Below are 20,233 nucleotides of genomic sequence, written 5' to 3'. Positions count from 1 at the left end.
ACTGAAACTAATCAAAGCAAGCAGAGAGAGTGAAACGTGCAGAAAGGGACAGCACATTCCTGGGAGCGTTATAGCAAAGGCACTGAGACAAACTCAAACCTGAAATAAGTGGGAGTGACTCACAAGGACTTCAGTGGGAGCTGAAGCTGCTCAGACTTGTGCAGAAGTTGGTCCAGTTTAGCATGAATTATCTTCCAGGGCACGGGTGAGAGCATCTCTATTTGTCCAAGGAGTGTTTTTCATTGCGAGAAGCCTCCTGTTCCAATTCTTGAGATTTCCCACAATGCCAGCTGAGTTCAAGGCACTTCAGCATCTGTAAGGCACCGCTCTTGAGTGTCAAGGAGATAAGGATCTGAGGCCAATAAGCAGAGTTTAGAGGAACAACACATACTTGACTTTGTTACCGTAAATTATCCCATATCCTTCCTACAACACAAGTTGCCAGGCCATCCAGATGCATCTGCAGGGTAAACACATGTCCATAATAATTGAGTGCTTATGCCCTGCTTTGTTAAACCCTCTACTAGTTCAAAAGTCAGTGGGGGTAAGTAATAGATCCTGGAGCCAAGTGAGATGATTGTATACTCATTTACATTTCAATGTCTGCATTGCTTTTCCAGTTCACAGCTCTTTTATGGCAGTGTTGATATCTGGGCACTAGGAACAAAGTCACAGATCTGAAGGCATATGTCTGTGTGTTAAGCTCTTTCTGTGGCAATTAAAAATCATAGCACTTTGAATTACGTGGGACCCTTGAAAACCTCATCTTCAGAGCTGTGAAGCTTCAGAGGGGCTAAGCACTGACAGCCTTGCTGCTTTGCCCTGTTCTCTAATCTCCACATACTTTATCCCTTTTGCCTTCTTAAAGCGAGTATAGTAAAATGTGTGTGTGCAGTGGTCTCAGTGGTACAGCCTCTGGTGCCATGCAAAAGGAGCATCTGTCTTTATCGTAGTATGAGTAGTCTGAGTGCTTAAATGACAGGTCTGTGCTGAATATCGGTCTTCATTAGTAATGAGCAGAGATTGCCATGTAAGGAGTGGGAATGTTAAGATGGGCAAAACTTTATGAAATTGAGATGATAAGTTGATTACTAGGGCTTACTGCTAATTTTAGGCAAATTAACTTTCAACATTTGGCTAGGCCTTTACCCGTCTCAAAGGAGCTGTATATTCATACCAAAATCCATAGCCTTCAAAGCCTATAGACCAGTGTTACTAGTTCTGATGAGTAAGGGGTCACTTCACCACTGAAAAATGCTGCAGAGCCTGCAAGCAACTGTGCAGTGCTGTGGTTTTCCCTCTGCAAGTCAGTGCAGAAGCGCTGCAGAAGCATAACATGCAAATGCAGTGTTTCTATGTGATGACAGGACATCTTATTGCAACTACTTTGGAGGGACTAAGAGGGATTTGGGAGGCTCCAAGCAGTCAGGAAAGGGACGGAGGGGATAGGGTGTGGAGATCTCTTAACCGTTTCCTCAACTGTGGCTGCATGATTTATTGTGCCTAAACCTAAGTGGAGGGTGTAGGATCTCAGAGCTTTGGATTCCAAGACAGCAACATATGGGTCTAGAAGGAGTCACAGAGAGGTCCAGATCCACAGAGGACATTCACAGTGCTTGAGCCCATGCATTGTTCCACCGTTAAAATATGAACAAAAGGCCTGCTTTAACTTGCTAGGCCATTTTTCCACCAACTTCGCTGTTTCTTAGAATAGCCATAGTTTTTTGCTCAGCTGGCTGCTAATGGGTTAAATATCATTTACGCTCATTTCTCTCTCTCATGACTGTAAGAATAACTCAGTCTTCTCTATTAGACAATCCATGGATATAAATTGCAGGTTTATTAGCTTGCTCAGAAGTGTTCATTGTTTGCACAGCTGAGCTGTGTATCTCAGGAGAAGATAAATAAATGTTCTTGTTCTAGGAAATGTCAGTGACAGACTTTCAGGCTTAGTAATCAATTTACATTGGTTCTTTTCAGAAGAGGGAAGGCAGGACATTTGGTTTTGGTTAAGGAAAATCCTTTCTAGTATCACTGGAGGTGGGCAAAAGAGAAGTTTGATGTGAGAGCCACAGGGCCTGGCTTTGAGCAGTGGAAAAATACCCAAAAGAGCTTGACATGGCTGAACATTTCCTAAACAGAGCGGCAAGAGAGGAGAGCATCTGGTGGAATTAATTGCCTGTAACTTTTTTGAGGTGATGGCTGAGTGCAAATGGCTGCAACGGAGCAGAGATAGAAGGGTGGGAACAGGTTTTGTTTTTTCACCAAAAAATGTAGCCGGTAAAGCATCTCAAAAAAACTCAAAAGAAAAGCCACATGTAGAGGCTATCTTAAGACATTGATATCTCCCAAAAAGCTTCAGTTGCTAAGAAAACATATTATAGAAAGTTCGGATGGCTGTGCCAATAAATGATGCAGATACTTTGTCTGAGACTTCCAATTCCCCTTTTTCAGTAGCTTGTTGTCCTAGTTCCGGCTGGGATAGAGTTAATTTTCTTCCTAGTAGCTGGTACAGCGCTGTTTTGGATTTAGTACCAGAATAATGTTGGTAACACACCGATGTTTTAGTTGTTGCTGAGCAGTGCTTACACTAGTCAAGGACTTCCCAGCTCCTCATGCTCTGCCAGCGAGAAGCTGGGGGGGGGCACAGCCAGGACAGCTGACCCAAACTGGCCAAGGGGCTATTCCATACCATGGGACGTCATGCTCAGTACATAAACTGGGGAAAGCTGGCCGGAGGGGGCTGCTGCTCAGGGACTGGCTGGGCATCTGTGGTGGGTGGTGAGCAATTGCACCGTGCATTGCTTGCTTTGTACATTCTTTTTTTATTATTGTTATTATTATTACTATTTTATTTCAATTATTAAGCTGTTCTTATCTCAACCCACGAGTTTTCTCACTTTTCCTCTTCCGATTCTCTCCCCCATCCCACTGGGGGGGGGGGAGTGAGCGAGCAGCTGTGTGGTGCTCAGTTGCTGGCTGCGGTTAAACCATGACACTTGTAAATGTCAAATTTGAACTCTTTGTACAAAAGTATCTTGCCCTGTATGTCAGACTCAAATTGAATTTGCTTTTGCTGTGTGTTTTTTAACTTTCAACTAAAGCACTTCAGCTCGTTCTCACAACAAAGTGTGTCCCATGTTATATGATTTTTTTTTTTTTTTTGTAGATTGGTTAAACTTTATTGACTTGCTGTTTAGGAAGGCAGTTACCACAGATGTGTGGTTTGCCACTTCTGTGAAAGTAGCCTGAATTTAGTCATTATAAAACCTCAGAAAACCCGTGACACCATCTACCAAGGAGAAACTTGTTAGAGTTTGTCAGCTAAAGTCAGGGAAGAGTCTGTTGGCACTGAGCATGTTCTGGTGCAGGCCCACCTCTGAGCAGACTGTCATGGCAATTCTTCCATCTCCTGATGGGCAAAAGTTGTGAGTTATAAAGTGCAGGGAAACACCATGTCCTGTCCTTTCGCTGATTCCCCGGCAGCTATACCGGCTGCAGGAAGTAAAAAGAGAAAGCAGACTGATCTTAGGTGGGAGATGGCAATAAGGAGGGAAGGAGACCTAATCAGAGAAGTAAGGAACTAAGATGTGGCACAGATGGGTGCAGCGCTGGGATTTAGGAGCAGCGCTGGTTTTCCGGGAGGGGTAAAATCTGGAACCGAAGGTGAGCAGAGGGAAGAATCTGGGACTGGGACAGAGAAAGGCAGGAGAGGAATTAGGTTGAGGAGAACCAAGGGAAGGAGCATCTAAAAACCATTAAAATGTTCTTCCCACAGAACTGTGTGTTTCTGAATCCTGGTGCTGCTGTGCTGTCAGGAAGTACCTGTGAAGCCCACAGCAGTGGGTAAATCCCTCTCCTGCTTGAGGCTCGGCCAGAAGGCGACATATAGGAGTCTTCCAGCGCTGCAATTGCTGCTACTGAAAGCTTTTCCTGGGATACCAGTAAGCATTGTGCCTGTGAGTACTCACAACTGCCATTGATTCACTGATGTTGGGGAGGTACTTGGATATGTGTTGTCCTGGATACAGTTCAAGGTTTGGACAGTGTGTGATGAAATAGGCCTTGGATGAGTCACTGAGTGAAAACTGCAAGACTGCTTGAGCACTGAGTGGGGAATGACCTGATCCAGTGATGACAGGCAGCTTGGAAGCCAAACTGAGGCTGCACGAACTTTTTCTAACTGGCTGCTGCTGCACAGGCTGCTCTTGGGTATCTGATGTTCATGAAGGGCAGCAAGTAGCCAGGCAAGGCAGTTAGAAAGGCAAGGCAGTCTGACTCTAATACAGGAGGGAAGAGACAGACCTCTTAGGGATATACCAGGGCAACGGTGAGGGCTGGCAGAGTGGAATTTATGAATGCACGAATGAAACTGAGAGGTTTCATGGAGCCTGAGTCTGACTAGATAAACAGGTAGAGAGTGGAAGCCAAAAATTGGGGATTGACTGTGAGGGCTAGGAAGCAGCACGGTATCTTAGTTGTGAGCACCAGGGGGGAAAAAAAAAGCCAAGAAATGAGAAATGCAGTGTTCAGAGCAGAAAGGCAGGCATCAAGTAACATGTAGAAAATGAGTATCTACTCGTTGCTATTGGGGACCGCTTTTCCTGGAGACAGAAAGAAGGCTGGGGGGCTCAATGGAAAAAATAGTGTGTAATAGTTCATAATACAAAGAAGGCTGAATTAAAATTGCGCAAGCAGCTCTTCGTCTGAGGACGTGGGAGAGGATGCTGAAAAATCAGTCAGAGGAGTGGCTTAGTATTTTTTGTTTGTTCTGAGGTTTTTGTGTTTTCAACAAGGAGGGTAAATAATTACTGCAAGAGTGCAATAGGGTACATAATGAATGAATAATGAATTCTTTTCCCCTTGGAACCTCTAAGTCTTCTAGAAAGACAAACCTAACCAAGATGTAATCCAGTTTACCCAGAATTTATTGCTGGGGAAGGAAATTATGATGGGAGACATTGTGGCCTATGTAGGAGGGGCATTCATGCAATTATTCCTAGTTGTGAGTTTCTGATCCTTAAATTCTGGCATTTCTACACGTGGTGTGCTTGACCACCACTTTAATGCTGTACTGTTTAGAGTCAGATTTCCATGTGCATGGGGAGCTGCAGAAAGGAGCAAGAAAAGCTTTTACTGACTTGGTGGCAGCTGAATCAGTTATATTGGCTCCTATCTGCTGCACAGGCGTGGCCTGGCAGTTGTGAGCATCGCAGGAAAAGCCAGAGAAGGGGTCATTTGGATAGGGCCCAAATGTCTCCTGGAGTTCCAAGGTCAACAGGGACCAGATTACGCTAGAAGATGCTTTTGGCTCTGTGCCTGCTTGATCCCATTTCCAGCTTTCCCTGTGTGAATCGGCTGCTAAGAGGAAGCCGCTCCTGACCTTCAGGCATATGCTTGTTCCTCGTGACAGGGAAGTTTTCCTGCAGCCCAGACATAGGCAGAAATGATGTGACAAAGAAACGGGGAGCAGAATAGGAAAGGCTGATGGAAGAGAAGGAAATCTCATTTTTCTTCCAAACATGAGCATTATATTGGAGCCTTGAAATATGCCTGAATCAATGAAATATTTTTAAAATAATTTGGGAAACCACTGGAAAATCTACTGCAGAGGGAGTGGCTGGCCTGTGGGCTCTGAGCGGTGGTGTCACAGCAGACATCTGCAAGTGTTTCACCACACTGTCCAGTGCCTCTACATGGATCGTTTTGTGCAGGCAAATGCGGGGCTCGTGCACAGGTTGGGGGGCAGCTGCAGAGCTTGCAGGCAGAGTCTGCAATTGCCAGCTGAGCCTGTACCATTTTACAGCGCTGACTGCTGAGAGATCAGCACCTCTTGAGGTAATTGCAAGGCCTTCTGTGTCTGGATGGCACGGTTCTGCTGTTGGCTGTCATGGTGGAGTTAAAGATGTGGAAAATAAGAACAGAATCTGGCCTATAATGTCCTGTCAATGCTAAACTGCGTTATAGATTGAGCTCCTTATTGCTGTGATCTGGTACCAAGTGGGTCATTCCTGCCCTAGTGTGGATTTTTAACCTGCTCCGCCTGAGTCAATGGTGGGAGGAATGTTTCTCTTGTTTATGAAAACTGCAAATGCATTTGGCAGGAGGATCTCCTCTCTTTATTTCTCCTCTCTTTCCTCCTACTGCACCCAGTTCTCTCACCCCTCCCTACTGCCCATCCTGCTTGGGAGCAAGCTGCTCCTAGGAGGGGACAACCCCTCCCCATCCCCAGCAGCTGTCCCTGGAGGGGGCAGACAGTCCCTGCCCTGGGGCTGCCAGGAGCCAGCGGCCCAGGGTGCAGGCAGGTGACCTGGTGCCTGCAGGCCAGCTCCCTGCCTGCCTCTGCCCTCTTCCCTCCTGCTGTGGCTGGAGGTGCAGTGAAGAGGGAGTGTGGATGGGAGAAGGTGCATGCCTTCCAGTCTACAGTCTTGTCTGGGGCTTCAGCACGAAAACCAGAGCCTGCTGGCATTTTGGAAAGAGGTGGGAAGTCCACAGCTCAGGCTGTGTCTTGGGTGGAGACCTGTTGGCCCTGAGGCGCGGGAAGCAGGCCAGTGGGTTAGGGCCAGATCCCATGGCTTCTGCTATCTTCTGGCATGGAGGGCTCTGCTCCTCCCAGCTCTTGCAGCCAACATATGCTGCTCCCTCGCTGCACCCACGATAAACAGGAGTGTTTTTGTGTAAAATCCAGTAAAATCTAGTTTGTTTTTTAAGAGATCTCTACTGAACTTATCTGAAAAGATGTCCTGATTTCTGCAAAAGCTGGATGGATATTCTGCACAGGCCTGCTTGCCCACGGCTTGTTCACTGATGTCGTCGGGTATTGGTGAGACCCTTAGCTGGTGCAAAAACCGCTCCATTGCTTGTAATGAAGTCACGCCAATAAAAATCTGAGCGATGTCAATACAGTATGAAAATCCCACCATCCTGCTTTAGGATGTGCCACCATTTGGGCTGGATTTTAGGGCAAACTTTTAGAATTAGAATAGCTGAAGAGGTGCATAGAGAAGGAAGGGAACATTGTGGAGGCTGTGACTGAAGGCCTGTCAAAATAAGAATTACAAACACAGGTCTTGGGTGTGCCCTAGGGCTGGGAGATAGGCTAAGCAGTCCTCCGGGATCCCTTCCACTCCTATTTTTTCTGAGTTCAAGGCACTAGAAAGGCAGAGTCTCTTTTGGTTTTTGTCAATGGCAGTTTTCTGAAGAGATATACAGTGAAAAGCAGCTGAAATCTGAGAGGATCTCTCTCCCTTTCAGCTATTTTGGATTCCAGGTAATTCCATTTATGGGCACACATGAAAAAGATTCTGTCCTAAGAAGTTGGATGAGGTTACCAAGTCCAGCCAGCACTCTGAATTCATATTTGCAGGTCTTGGAGGGTTCTCTCCATGACACATGCATTGAAGCCAACCGAGCACACAAACTTTTTGCAGAACACACAAAAACTGTCCTATAATCATTTCTTCTTGCACTGTCTCCAGCGCCACAAAAATCTTATTCCTTTTAAGTATGGGCAAGGTGTTAATATTCTTGGCTGACTGGAAACCTAACAAATACCTTTGACATCTAGCTTGGCTGTGTTTCTTGTTGGATCTGCCAAGCATTCTTTAGATGTCAAGGTCTGGGAATTATATGCTGGGAAGCACATGATATTTTGAGGGTGTAGAGTTAACCAGTTTTGCACAAAATGTACTAGTTACGTAAAAGTCATATTTTAAAATGAAATCGGTGCTTTATGGAAAATCCTAAGTACAGAACCAGGAACCGAAGCTCTCTGTTTATGCATAGTGCAGATGCAGCCCTAGGACTGGCTTTGCAGGCTTCTCCACCCTCATATGTTAATGTGCTTCAACCATGACCTGAAGGGTTCATCTGAGAGATGAAGACCTAATTGGATTTCCATATCCTCTCTCCTAACAAGAGTTTCATCTGTGGCAGAGTCTGTTTTGTTTTCCACTTTGGATGTCTGTGTGAAGATCTCATTTCCAAAAGCCTAAGTAGCCAGATAACACCAGGCATTTTGCAACGTAGACTAGTGGATTTCTTCTTGGACTCCCTGAAGTTCTGTTGTTTTGTGTTTGTGATCAGAGGAGAAGAGAGCTTTACTTGAGGTGGACGTCCTCTTCTTCGCTTGGACCACCCGCTCATTTCACTGCGACTGTTGCTAGCCTTGAAGTTCCAACCCCCCCAAACTAGATCCTCCTGGAAAGGAGGTAGACTTGAATCTTACGAGGTTGAAGAAAAAAGGAAGGCGGGTGGATTTTTTATACTTGCCTTTCAGATTTTCAGCTTTCAGAGGTCTCAGATGCATTTTAAAGCTCTTTTCAATAGCTAAAATAGAAAATAAACTTACTTTTTCTTTGATGGATAGAACAGCATGACCTGTAAAGAGATCTGATATTCTTACACAATCACTTGACTCCAGTAGCAGGGTCTTTAGAAAAAATGTGAAATATCTTACAGTTCCTGATAAAAATGTAAGTGCTAGCAACATGACTACTCTATCAGCTCTGTCAGGAAAAGATGGCTGTGTGATATGGTGCCTGTAATCTTTATTGGCTGGAGCATGAGCCAGGGTTCACGCTGTGCACAGCAGCCTCTTCCCGGATCAAGGTCCTCACCAGGAGAGAGCTACCGTTGCTCTTCTTTTTAATTAACACAACTTCTCCCCTAGTCCCTCAGCGCTTGCCCAAAAATGTGATGGTACAACTCTTTAAAATGAGACAACTGGAAAACTGAATTGTGATAATATAGTCAAGAAATGGTATTTTGTTGGAAAGTGTAACTGTGAGGCCTTGCAAAGACCAGTTGCTTCCTGTTCATCTCCTGTAAACACCTGGTGGCATATCTTGGGAACAGGCTGCCCGTGGGTGAGTAAAGCAGGCGCAGCTGCCGGTGCTGCAGCTAGAGTTCGTGGGTGGCGTGACGTGAGTCTCTCTCAGAAATGCTGTTATTTCCAAAAACATTTCATTTGGGGCAATGCTGGCTTTCAGAGCCTTTGCAACCTCTTTCATTGCAGAGAGGAAGGCAATCATTCCTGAAGCTGGCATATTTTCATGTGTTTGCTGTGTGGATCGCGAGACTTGTGAAAGTGTGTGTTTAGACAGTGACAGATTACCTCAACCCCCAAATTAGTCTCTGGCTTGTTAGAAGAGGAGCTGTTAAAGTCTACTGTGCTAATAAGTTTCTAAATATTGCTTTGAATCGGCTTGCTCTGACTCTGCAGGCTCCCAGCTCTGCTGGGGGGTCCTGTGTGCGAGGAGCAAATCAAACCCACACAGCAGTTGGTCTGTACTGGGAACTTCCAGTGAGGCTAGCAGGGACCTGGCCTGCAGTGAGCTAGTTATGGTATGGAATATTTATTAGAAATGTATGTTTTCAAGCAATTACTATCTGCCTACCTTTTAAAGCAAACTGTCTCCATTCCTTCCAGTCCTGCCAGCTAGATAAAGGTGCTACAAGGAAGGAATAAGTTGAGCTTTTTAATTTTTTTTTTAATTATTATTTTTAAATTAAAAAATAATTGTCTCTGAGATTCGATGGCAAGTAGCAAACAAACAGCCTTTTTGTAACTGTTATGGATACTGAAAAAATGTAAATACCTTAAAAGACGGAGACTCATAGTGGGCCACAGAGGCTCTTAAGTACGGTGGTCTTATCTGTTGTCATTATGTGCACAACTACAGTATATTTGTCATACCTTTATTTTATTTTAGTTAATAGAGAGTCAGATATTTCCAAACAACAGCCATGGAATGAAAACTGAGGTTATCATTCTTGCCACTGGCTTTTCTGAACTGTAGCAAATATCTGATTGGAGGCTTTGTTGAACTTTAGAGTGTAAAAATACATTGAATGACTATGCCTTTACTGTGAAAAGCAGATATGGATTATTACTAGGTACATTCCATAATGGAAAGTCTCAATTTTTAGGTGGATGTGGATCCACCCTGAACATGTCTTTGTTTATTTGTAAGATTGTTTCCTGTTTTTTCTTATCACAAACTTTCAGCTGTGAATTAAAATAAAGAGGCAGGCTATGACGTTACAGTCTCTAGACTAAGGGATGTGAAGAGACCTTTTCACAATGCTTTGAAGGAGTTGGACAACTATCCAGGGGTGTATGGAGTCAGAGAAGACTTCTACAGCTTCCTTCCATAACTCAATCGTTAGTTCAACTCCATTGAAGCAGAAGGAATAAGAGCAACAACAAACCTGGACTATTTTACAGTGATTTCTAGCCTGGTTTCACATGGAATTACACATCTGTGTCCTCCTCTTCCCCAATATCTTTTGGAGCTGCTGGCCAAAGTCAACAACATTTGATTGAAAGGGAGAATTTTCAACAATAATTAAGTTCTTACCAGTTTCCTAAAAATAGGAGGTCAGGGAGAGCAGAGTTGGATTTGAACATTTGCACTTTTGCCCCTAATAAATCTTTTGATCCCTTCACCCATTCCTCCTGCATAGGTTCTCTGAGGTTTTTTTGCCAAGGATTTAGGAAGAATAAATGACATAGAATGCAGCTGTTCTACTTGGAGATGAAAGTAAGTTTTTGTTTGCATTAACCTATCAACAGGTGCCTCTTTAATTTGTAGGTGTCAAAAAGAAGTGTAGGTACATTTTCTTTCTTTAAGGCTAGAAGGAAGCACCATTACTATCTAGTATGGTTTCCATGGCACAGGTCATCAAAGCCCAATGAGTAATTTCTTCATCTAGCCAGAAGTTCCTGTTGAAGCCACAGGATTGCTTTCAGAAATGCTTTTTATTCTGGTATTTGCTAGAGAGTTCATGACATCTCAGTACATCCCAAAGTGAATGGTTCTGATAGTTAATTACTCACATGGGTGGGAAAATTTGCACTTTATTTGTAGTGAATTTATCTGCCATTATCTTCAGCAGATAGATCTTGTATTTTCCCGATGGATTCAAGTCTGAAGTGTATTCTGTATTCAGTACATACAAAACTGACTAGGTAATTTCTTGACCTCTGGTTGATAAATTAGAATGAATATCTTGATTTGATAAACGGCATGCTTTTTAGCATGCCATTGACTTCTGTTTAGCATAACAGAAGTAATATCCTTTTCTCCTGGAAAATAAAGGAGAGTAGGAGACAGAGATGACCCAGATTCTTCCCTTGTCATAATGTCAAAGTCAGTTATGAAGATTTCTGAACATGTAAAATTTTACATTACTCTTACTTCTTTTACCTAAAGTTATAAGGAAAACACTGATAGAATAGATCAGCACATCTCCATTGATTTCAGTGATCTTTATGTTAGTAGTGAGTTGGGCCTCCAGTGATATTTAAGTCCATCCCAGGATAGAAAACAGCATGAATAGGATTCATAGAAAAGCCTTCTGAATAAAAAGATGAAGCAAATTCCACACTTTTCAGTGTATTCCTTCTTGGAATATGAAAAGCTTAGACATCTTCCTCTGCTCCTCTGAGCTCAGATCAATCAATCAAAAAAAATAGGAAAAATATGGAAAAAAAAAAAAAGAAGAGTTTGTGCCAACCAGATTCTTCAAGGGAATGAAGACCAAAGGCAAAGTGATTTTTCAGGTGGGATGCGCGTACATAAATGAGATGCCTCTGAAAGAATGCAAACTTTTTGTCAAAATCAGCACTTCATTACAAGCCATTGAAGCTGATTTAAAGCTTCCGTTGAGAACTGTTCACTGATAGCAGGTGTCATTGTCTGCATACAGAATCATGTAGTGATTTATACAGCCAGCGAGGGGGGGTGTTACTGGAAACCCTTAAACAAGATGGAAGTCTAATTTACATGTTCGGTACAATTAATTGCAAGTGTAATTGCAGCTGAAATCTTCAATTTTTCAGTTGCCTGAGTTGGTGGCAAATACATAAGTTTCAGTTATGCTGCTGTGATGTGTCTGTTCTTTGTGGCCTTTGCAATCAAATGATAACATTTTAAGAACGACAAATTCAACTACCTGTAGTAATGTGGCCCTAGGTGTTCACGCTGTTCCAGGCAATATGTAATGTCCTCAGCACGTTCCTGTTGTGTGCAGCTTTCTCGTCAGCCAACACAGAAAGAGACACCCCATTTTTAAGTGAGCCTCTTGAAAACATGCTGAAACGCTTCTCCCAAAGACCTTGCAACATGCGCAGCGCTGATTCTGGTGGAAGGGGTCAGCAGTGCCTTATGGTGACCTGTGGAGCAATCACGGAGTCTGCAGCTTTGTAAGCCTCTGGCTCTTGCTGTTGGCTGATGAAATGACCCTTCCCTTGCACAGCTGCAGCACTGTCCTTGGCACCCTCTAAGCAGCCTTGGGTGCTCGTTGCTATGTGGGAATGCTCTGCAGAGTGCAATTTACCCATATGGATTCATCTGGACAAAGAAATTTAGAAAAATTTGTCATTTTTTAAAGAATGTATCTGAATCTGGAACTTGTTTCCATCTTAGCCTCTTAAGGAACAACTGTTCCGAGTAGGGAACTGTCCAGGCTGCTTTCCTGTGTCAAGCAGTTCAAGTTGTAAGTCAATAAATATCGGCTGCTGTAGAAATGGCAAAGCATGTAAGAAAAATGGGTGAAATGAGACCAGAACTGTAAGGGCGAACAGACCTGGATAGTGTTGAGTGCTGAAAGAGGAATAAATGAATTATTGCTATCACTACCATTGTCAGACCCTCCTGACAGCTTGGCCTAGCAATGGTGAGAACTGCAAGCCATAGAAGATGGCAAAAAAGAGTCCCTGTTAGTTAAATAATGAATCTATATTACCTCAGCTTGAGCTGTCCCTTGCTGTGGGACTGATCTTCATTTGAGAGCTGAGGCCCAGATTGTAAAGCAAACATTTACTCATTTGCATTACATTTCTGGATTCCGTAGAGCATGTCAGAAAATAAAGTAGATTTGTGAGGGTGCTCTAGTGCAAGGTAGAGAACAAAGAAGGCAAAGTGGGTCTGGGAAGAGGCTGCCTACCCCAGGGTGCTTCCTAAAGTAACAATGTTTTGCCCTGGATGGGTGCAGACCACCTATTATACAAGTCTTCCAAGGATTATGTCTTCTCCTGACACAGCAGGAGAACATGGGAGGCAGCAGTGACAACAGAGCATTATCACTGGTTTATGTCTCAGGGCAAAACCAGTCTTTTGACTGAGTCTTTTGTTTTGTTTTGTTTTTTTCCCTTTTCCTCCAGAGGTCCAGGAAGATGTGCATCCTAAAAGGACTAATGACTAGAATTAGATGAGGTACCACAGATTGTATTTTAGCTTCACTGAAAACACACCCTGATCCTACAGGAAAAACATCTAGTGTCGTGGGTTGGATTGTTTCATTAGCTGAAGGACCATGATAATAGAGCATGTCTGGGCTTGTGAGGCATCAGGGAGTAAGAGGATTTTTTAAATTTTTTTTTTCTGTATGCTTTTATTAATATGCCTTAGTCTGGCTCTTGGGGTATCTCCGCTGAAACAAGAAACTTGTTCATTCCCTGGCCTCCCTGCTGGGACCACTTACATGTGTATTAGTTACTGTCAGTGATCATAGTGTATTATGAGCATCTGGCTGGTGGGAAGTGTTCTATGGCCATAAAAAGTGCCATCTAGAAGCAACACCTTTCTCCTTCTGACTCTGCTAGATTAGAATCTGAAGGGTGAAAAGCTGTGAAATATATTTCCCATCCTCAAACCTATCAGTTGCTTAGACCTAAGTGTGATTTTTGGTGAAAGGGCTTTACAAACAAAACAGATACAAAATAGTTCTGTGATATATATTTTTATTGTTGACTTACACGGTATTCATGAGAGTAAAAAAAATACAAGGCTTCTACTCAAGCAGAAGCAGAATATCCAAGTGTGCATGAAGTTACCACTATTATCATTGGGGTTTTTTAATTATTTTTTTCTTTTAGGTCCCTGTGAACCTCTCCTTCTAAAATGAAACAAAAATAGCTAAAGATCACAAAAAATGACTGCATTTTCATGCTGTATTCCTTTGTCATTACATTTAACCCTTATTTTCCTTTCATATTGTACATTATAAAAACGTAACTGCTATGTCTATAGATTTGTATTCCAAGTGAAAAGTGCACACTGAGTTCTTCCACCTTGGTTGGAAAGATGTAGATCACTTTCTCTATGTGCACCATGGGCCTGATCCAAAGCTCAAGGAAGGAAACTTTCAACAGGCATTAGCGTGGGCCTGTGTGTCACAGACGCTAGAATGACTGCGCATGGTGGGAACATAGAATTTTCCATTCTATTATTTTCCTTTTTGAAAGGACATGCAGTATGTACTGGGTTATTTTTTAAATTATTTATACAACTGTATCCTGACAAGCTACAACTTCCTCCAGTGTAAACATAGCTACTGTTTGTTTCTGTGGTGTTTAGCAGTGTTTATAAGGTCGGGGAAGAACCGAAAGATAGTGTGGTGTATGCTTTTCAAAAAATCCCCCCATTTATTTTCTCTAAAAACTTTTGGTCAGATTCTGATCTCAGTTACACCACTAAATCAGTGGAGCTGCCTCATATCCACCAGTGGGCCTGAGCTGAAAATAGTTCCCAGCAGTCTCTGCTGGGAGCAAGGCTGGGTAGATACACGGTCTTGTGTAGGCCTCTGCTAAGAAGGCTGTACCCTACATGCGTACGCACATGTTTAAAAACACTTCTATCCAGCTCAGTATATTTTTTTGACATTCTTCTTATGTGAATTGCATAAGTAACAGTGACTTGTACCACAAAACTTATTTTGTGTAACCCATGGCTTTGGTTTTGTTCAACACTGTACCTAACCCCGGGATCTAACCATTCTTGCATCCTCAGAATCTCCTGAATTAGATCCAAACGTTGTGAATTTAGGCCATTGTCATAGCAATATATATTTTGAATAACCATATACATTTTCCAGTGAGTTCCAGGCAGTTGAGGGGAAAGGTGCAATCACAAATCTTTACCACTCTATATATTTCATCCTGACATTCTGGCATCAGACTCTTTTGTCATATATTAAAGGCCATTTTTCTATTCTAGGCTTCCATTTGCTAGAGATGATCGAACCACTGTAATGCATTGATTTGTAAAGTGCTTTGTGATATCTTGAGTGTGAATGCAGGAAAAATCAAATTCTGGTCTGTCAGGCGCTTAAAAAAAAGTTCACCTCTTGGCTGAGAAAATGACTATGCTGTCACCTGTTTTTGTGCTGATATTTTCTGTGGGTAGCACGAAGGCTCTAAAGGTGCTTGGGGATTGCAAAAAACAGTATAGGCAGTCTGATTTTTATAGTGCCTCTCCTTTCCATCAGCTATCCCACTTTTCAAACTTTCCTAATAGCCATTTTGTTTTTTCCCCCCAAAAAAAGCCTTTTATAAGAAACTGGATTGCCTGTAAAATCAGAAACCTCTGGATTTTTTAATGAAATCCAAACCTCAATTTTGCTGCAAAGGATCCCATGTGGGTTTGGAACTGTTGCTTACCCAGGACTAGAGCACAACGTGGTGTTTTCCAGATAAGTAAGAATAGGTGTGCTGAGTGCATCCTTATGGAGCTACTGCTCATAGGGACAAAAAATGGCACATAACTTTTGACATGCAGATGATCCAATCTGTCTTGACAGGCTAGCAGGGGATTTTTCCATCAGCCAGTGTTACTACGGTCTGTCACAATTTACTTGGCTATGTAAAATTTACATTAACATTTCTCAACTAATGTCAACAGCTTATAACAGTAACCTGGATAAAAAGTTATAACCTTTGAAGATGAGGTGAATACTCAGTTAACTGAAATAAAGCTGCCTTCCAGGAGACAGGATTCCTAGAGAGGAAGTATGCAAGAAGCATCACCTGCTGTGTAAGTTTTGTTCTGTTTTTTCTGATCTTGTTTTTGTTTCTAGAGGATGAATGTATTAAACAATAGCCTTCTAAGTTCTTCTAGGCTTTAGCAGTTTTGGTAATACCATACACCCTGAAAGACAGGAATAAAGCATTGTGGCCTCTGGCTAATTATAATAAAGGTAAAAGTTGAGAGTAAGAGCCAAGGAAACTAGCCTACAATTAAGATTTAATTCTGCAGTTCAACATTCCCCTCAGCCATCCGCTAATTCTGCTTTGTGATGAAATTTCTAGCAGATGGTTTGGATCCTATAGGTGTGGATGAACTGTTAATATCAGAATATTAGCAGACTTTTAAAACTTATTCCTACCTTAGCTAGTATGCTAATGAGGTGGCAGTCTTCCCTCAAACTACAGGCAGAGTTTGCAACAGTTTGATATGTTTATGCTCCTGCAAAAGTGACTGTTAAAAGAAGTAGTAAAAATGGTTAAGTAAAATGTTGCTAGGTACAGCCTTGGAGGAAGAAGACTTCCCTTCATATCCCTTCTGCAAAGGACTGAATAGTACTTTGGACTTTTTTTTCTTTATGTAAAAAAGATGTTTGGACCTTCAATTCAAGCGCATAGGAGTAAGCTTCAAAAAGCTTTTGAGAAGTACCACAGCAATAGGGGGGAAGCAAAGTTTTGCAGAAAACTGCTGCTCTAGAATAAGGAGCAAGAATGTATGAAATATCAGATCCGCTACATTGGATTTCATGCAAGTCACTATTTATAGGATGATCAGTGAAGCTAGCTTCAGACTTCATTTATAAATAGATGAGCATACATTTCCCTTCTATGCCAGAATTTTCCAAACTGCAGTTTCATGCTTCCCTTGTTGTTCTGATGAACACTGCTGGTGGTTTGTGGACGTGTGGCTGGGCATTGGTAGGGGGTTGATAAAATCCTATTCAACAACAGATTCACCTTCCTAGTTAGCAAATGCTGCATGTACAGTATATGCAATCCCATTTTGAGAGTGATGAAGGAATGTGGATTCTGTTTGCCTGCCCACAGACAAAATGCTGATGACACTTTGGAAAATGAGACTGTGGGCTTCTAAGACACTCAAGAACTTTTGACTGCAGTTTGAAAGTCAAATTTTATGAAAGGATGGCTTACTGTGTGGAGTTCTGAAGAAGTCCTGCAGTCCATGCCTTCAGCCCTTAAAATCTGCAGTGCTTGGCTGCTTTTGGCTTTTTTTTTTTTTTTTCCCAGATCCCTTCTAAAAGAGAATCACGTCACTAGAAGTTCTTTCCCGTTGGAGCAGCCCCATGCCCACCAGAGACTGATAGAGTTACACTTAAACTCATCATTCTTGGTCTTCATTGCTGACAGTTCATAATTAAGAAGGCAAATGTTATAGGCCAGGACATTTTTTTGAATAAGCAATCTTTTGTGGAAGCAGGTGAGACATCTCTGTTAGACGAGGAAAGGGGAATCTTCTTAAAGCTTCCCACAGAATTAAAAGTTAACAGCTTGCACTTGCAAATGTGCACCTGAGTAGTAGCCCTGGTGTGGTGTGTGTGCAGGATCCGACATGGAAGTTATGTGCATAAGAGGTAGCAACTTCAGGCTGAAGCTTTGAACGATAGAGCAGCTTATTTCTTCTGGTAAATAATTCTTGTTAATATGCCTCTCTGAGAATCATTTCATCCATCTATATGGTACTAGCATTAAAGCAGTGAGAGCAGATGACTGCACCTGGATGAGGTTCCACTGACGTCAGACACATCCCTGTACAGGCAAACATGGTCCGCCTGCATGGAACTGAACAAGGAATCACAGCCTCGACAATTAAAACTGAACATTATTGGAGCAAGGAAATCACCACTGCAAGCATTTAAAAATGCTTTACCTTTTCTAACTTGTTTATGCTTGATGGGTTTTTGGAGTATGTGCTGATGTCTTAACCTGACCTTTACCCAGCTTCAGTTTCTATAGGAAAAATAAGCATAGTGTCAGAAAAGCGAATAAAATCTGGGAGAGGAGCTAAGAATTTAGCTTTTGTTTTTCCTTTTTGTATTTCACTTGGCAAAGATGACTAAATTAGGTTCACTGAAGTTCACTTTTCTCTCTCTCCTGTATCTGCCCTAGACATCTGTATTTTCTGCCACATTAGTAAAAGAGGCTACTTTGCTGTTGATTTCTTCAGCCAGTTTTGTCTTTCCATGTCTGCATTTCTTCTTGTTACTTGCTTTTGTTTTTAAATTAAAAAATCTGAATTTGGGATTAAATTAAAGTTTAATAATAATGTTTGACTTAAAAATAAGCTAAAAATAGAGACATTGTTATTCCATCAAGTAGTTAATGGACTAGCTGTTCCAGTATAACCTATCCAAATACACATTATGACTTTCTGTTTCGTCAGATTACACAGACTGGCTAATGTGTATTTGTCTAATGCACCTAGAGGAAATAGAGGAGTAAAATTACGGTTAAACACCAGAAAAGAGGAAAGAGAATAGAGAGTAACATTTGGCAGCAAGGGGGAAAGCTTTTTTTTTTTTTAAAGAGAATCGTGCAGATTTTCCTAGGACAGATAAATGCTGAGGCTTTTAGTCAGCTTACCTCACCATTTCTCTTTTGGTACATGTGAGGAAACCTTGCTGCATTAACACCTTTAATGCACAGGACTGATCCTCAAACTGCTGCACCACAAAGGATGTTTTGAAGAGGCAAGAAACTTACACCTGCCCATTAGGTGTTCCTTAATAAATGTCAGGCTTTTTCAGGGAACATTTGGTCTGCAGTCAAACGCGCTTCTCCAACTTGTACGTGCAACCCTGCAACGGATAGAAGTTTGCTAGCTGAGTGCTGGCTCCAGGGTAGCCTTGGGGGAGTGCACAGCTCAGTGTGTGTGACGTGAGTGTTACCCTTCTTTCCAGGGTGGTTTTGTGCAGCTGCCCTTGGGCCTCCGCTGCTGCAGCTGAGCTATTTATTGGTGTATGAGGTAGCCGGGGTAAACCTCCTTTGTGTCTGTCTGCACAGCTTCAGGCATACCTTTGACTGCAGTTGTAGATGTTCGCTGTGATAGGGTTTCTTCCGTATGGAGCCTGCAGGACATACAAGTAGGTCCCAAGACGCTTATTTTTTAATGTACCGACTTGAACACAATGGAAATGTCTGCAAGGGATGTTGTGGTACGCTGGCCCTGTGCCTCTACCAGTTGTCACTAATGCTTCCCGTCCCTCCACAGTGCTGCAGGCCCAGCACCAGGACTCCTGCCAGGACTCCTCCTGGATGCTGAAGATTGCCGTGATGTTGGCACGGAGAGCAGGAAGGCCATCTTTTCTCCACACTGTCAGCGTTTCCACTGTTGACTCTGGTGGCGTGGGAAGGAGACAGCAACTGACTAAGGCCAAGGCAAAGGCTTTTGTAAGTGCCCTATGCTTTAGTCATTTTCCGGGGTTTGGTATGTTGGGCACATGGAGAAGTAGGCCCTAAGCTCATGGGAGCTGATAGTAGAGAAAGTGGCTAAGAACAAATACTGGGGGGATGGGGTAGGCAGAAAGTAGCAGAGGTGTTTGGGGAGCATTTAGGTTAATAGAAATAGGACTTTCTCAGCAAGAGAGTATTCCTAGACCTCTGGTACACCACCTGAGAGTAGAGCTGCTGAGGGTCCCCATTTTCCTGCTCTCTGTTTCTTGTCAGTAGAAACCCTGCCTGTCAGGCATGCCTTTCGTACCCATGGTTAGGTTACTGCAAAGTACTGTGCATGGAGATACCCTGGAAGCGTGTTTATTTCCTGATGCAGAATTCTGGGCTTGTCAGCTTGATGGGCTGCTTGTAGAGAGAAGGGGAACCAGGGAGTGAGGATCTAACATGTTTCTGTTTGCAGTGACTGTTGGGAAACAAATACACTTGTAAATACATTGCAGGGAATGCATTGCTACAAGATGCTACTGAAGGTAAGGCTGTAGCACAGAGCTGGGTGTTCCTAAGATGATGAGAAGAAATAGAGTTACGTGAAGAAGAAATGTTTGTGATAGAGAAGCTGTCATGCTTCCAGACAAGCTGTGCACATAGTGAGGAAGCTATGAATTTTTCCTCTAGGCAGATTATTGCCCATCTTTGATTTTCCTCTCAAGATCTTGGCCAAGTCTGCTATGAGACAAAGCACTAGTCTAGATTTGTGCCTTTGAGCCTCACTGTGTTTAAAACTAGGTGTTACGGGTGGAGGAAAGGTGTGTCTGGTGGGAGGAACATGTCTCCCATCTCAGTCATACCGTGAACCTGTGTAACTGGAACTTTCTGATAACATAATGCTTTTTCAGTTTAATGGTATAGCTAGGAAGTTTTTTATTGCAGTATTAATCTCTTGGTGTACATTTCTTCTGTCTTTTTGGAAATTGCCACCATCCTTAAATAGAATTTTTCTAGTTTTAGTATTGC

Source organism: Aptenodytes patagonicus, chromosome 3, assembly GCF_965638725.1.
Source record: "Aptenodytes patagonicus chromosome 3, bAptPat1.pri.cur, whole genome shotgun sequence".
NCBI classification, from domain to species: Eukaryota; Metazoa; Chordata; class Aves; order Sphenisciformes; family Spheniscidae; genus Aptenodytes; species Aptenodytes patagonicus.
The sequence above is the reverse complement of the archived record's forward strand: the minus strand, read 5'-3'. Positions refer to the sequence as shown.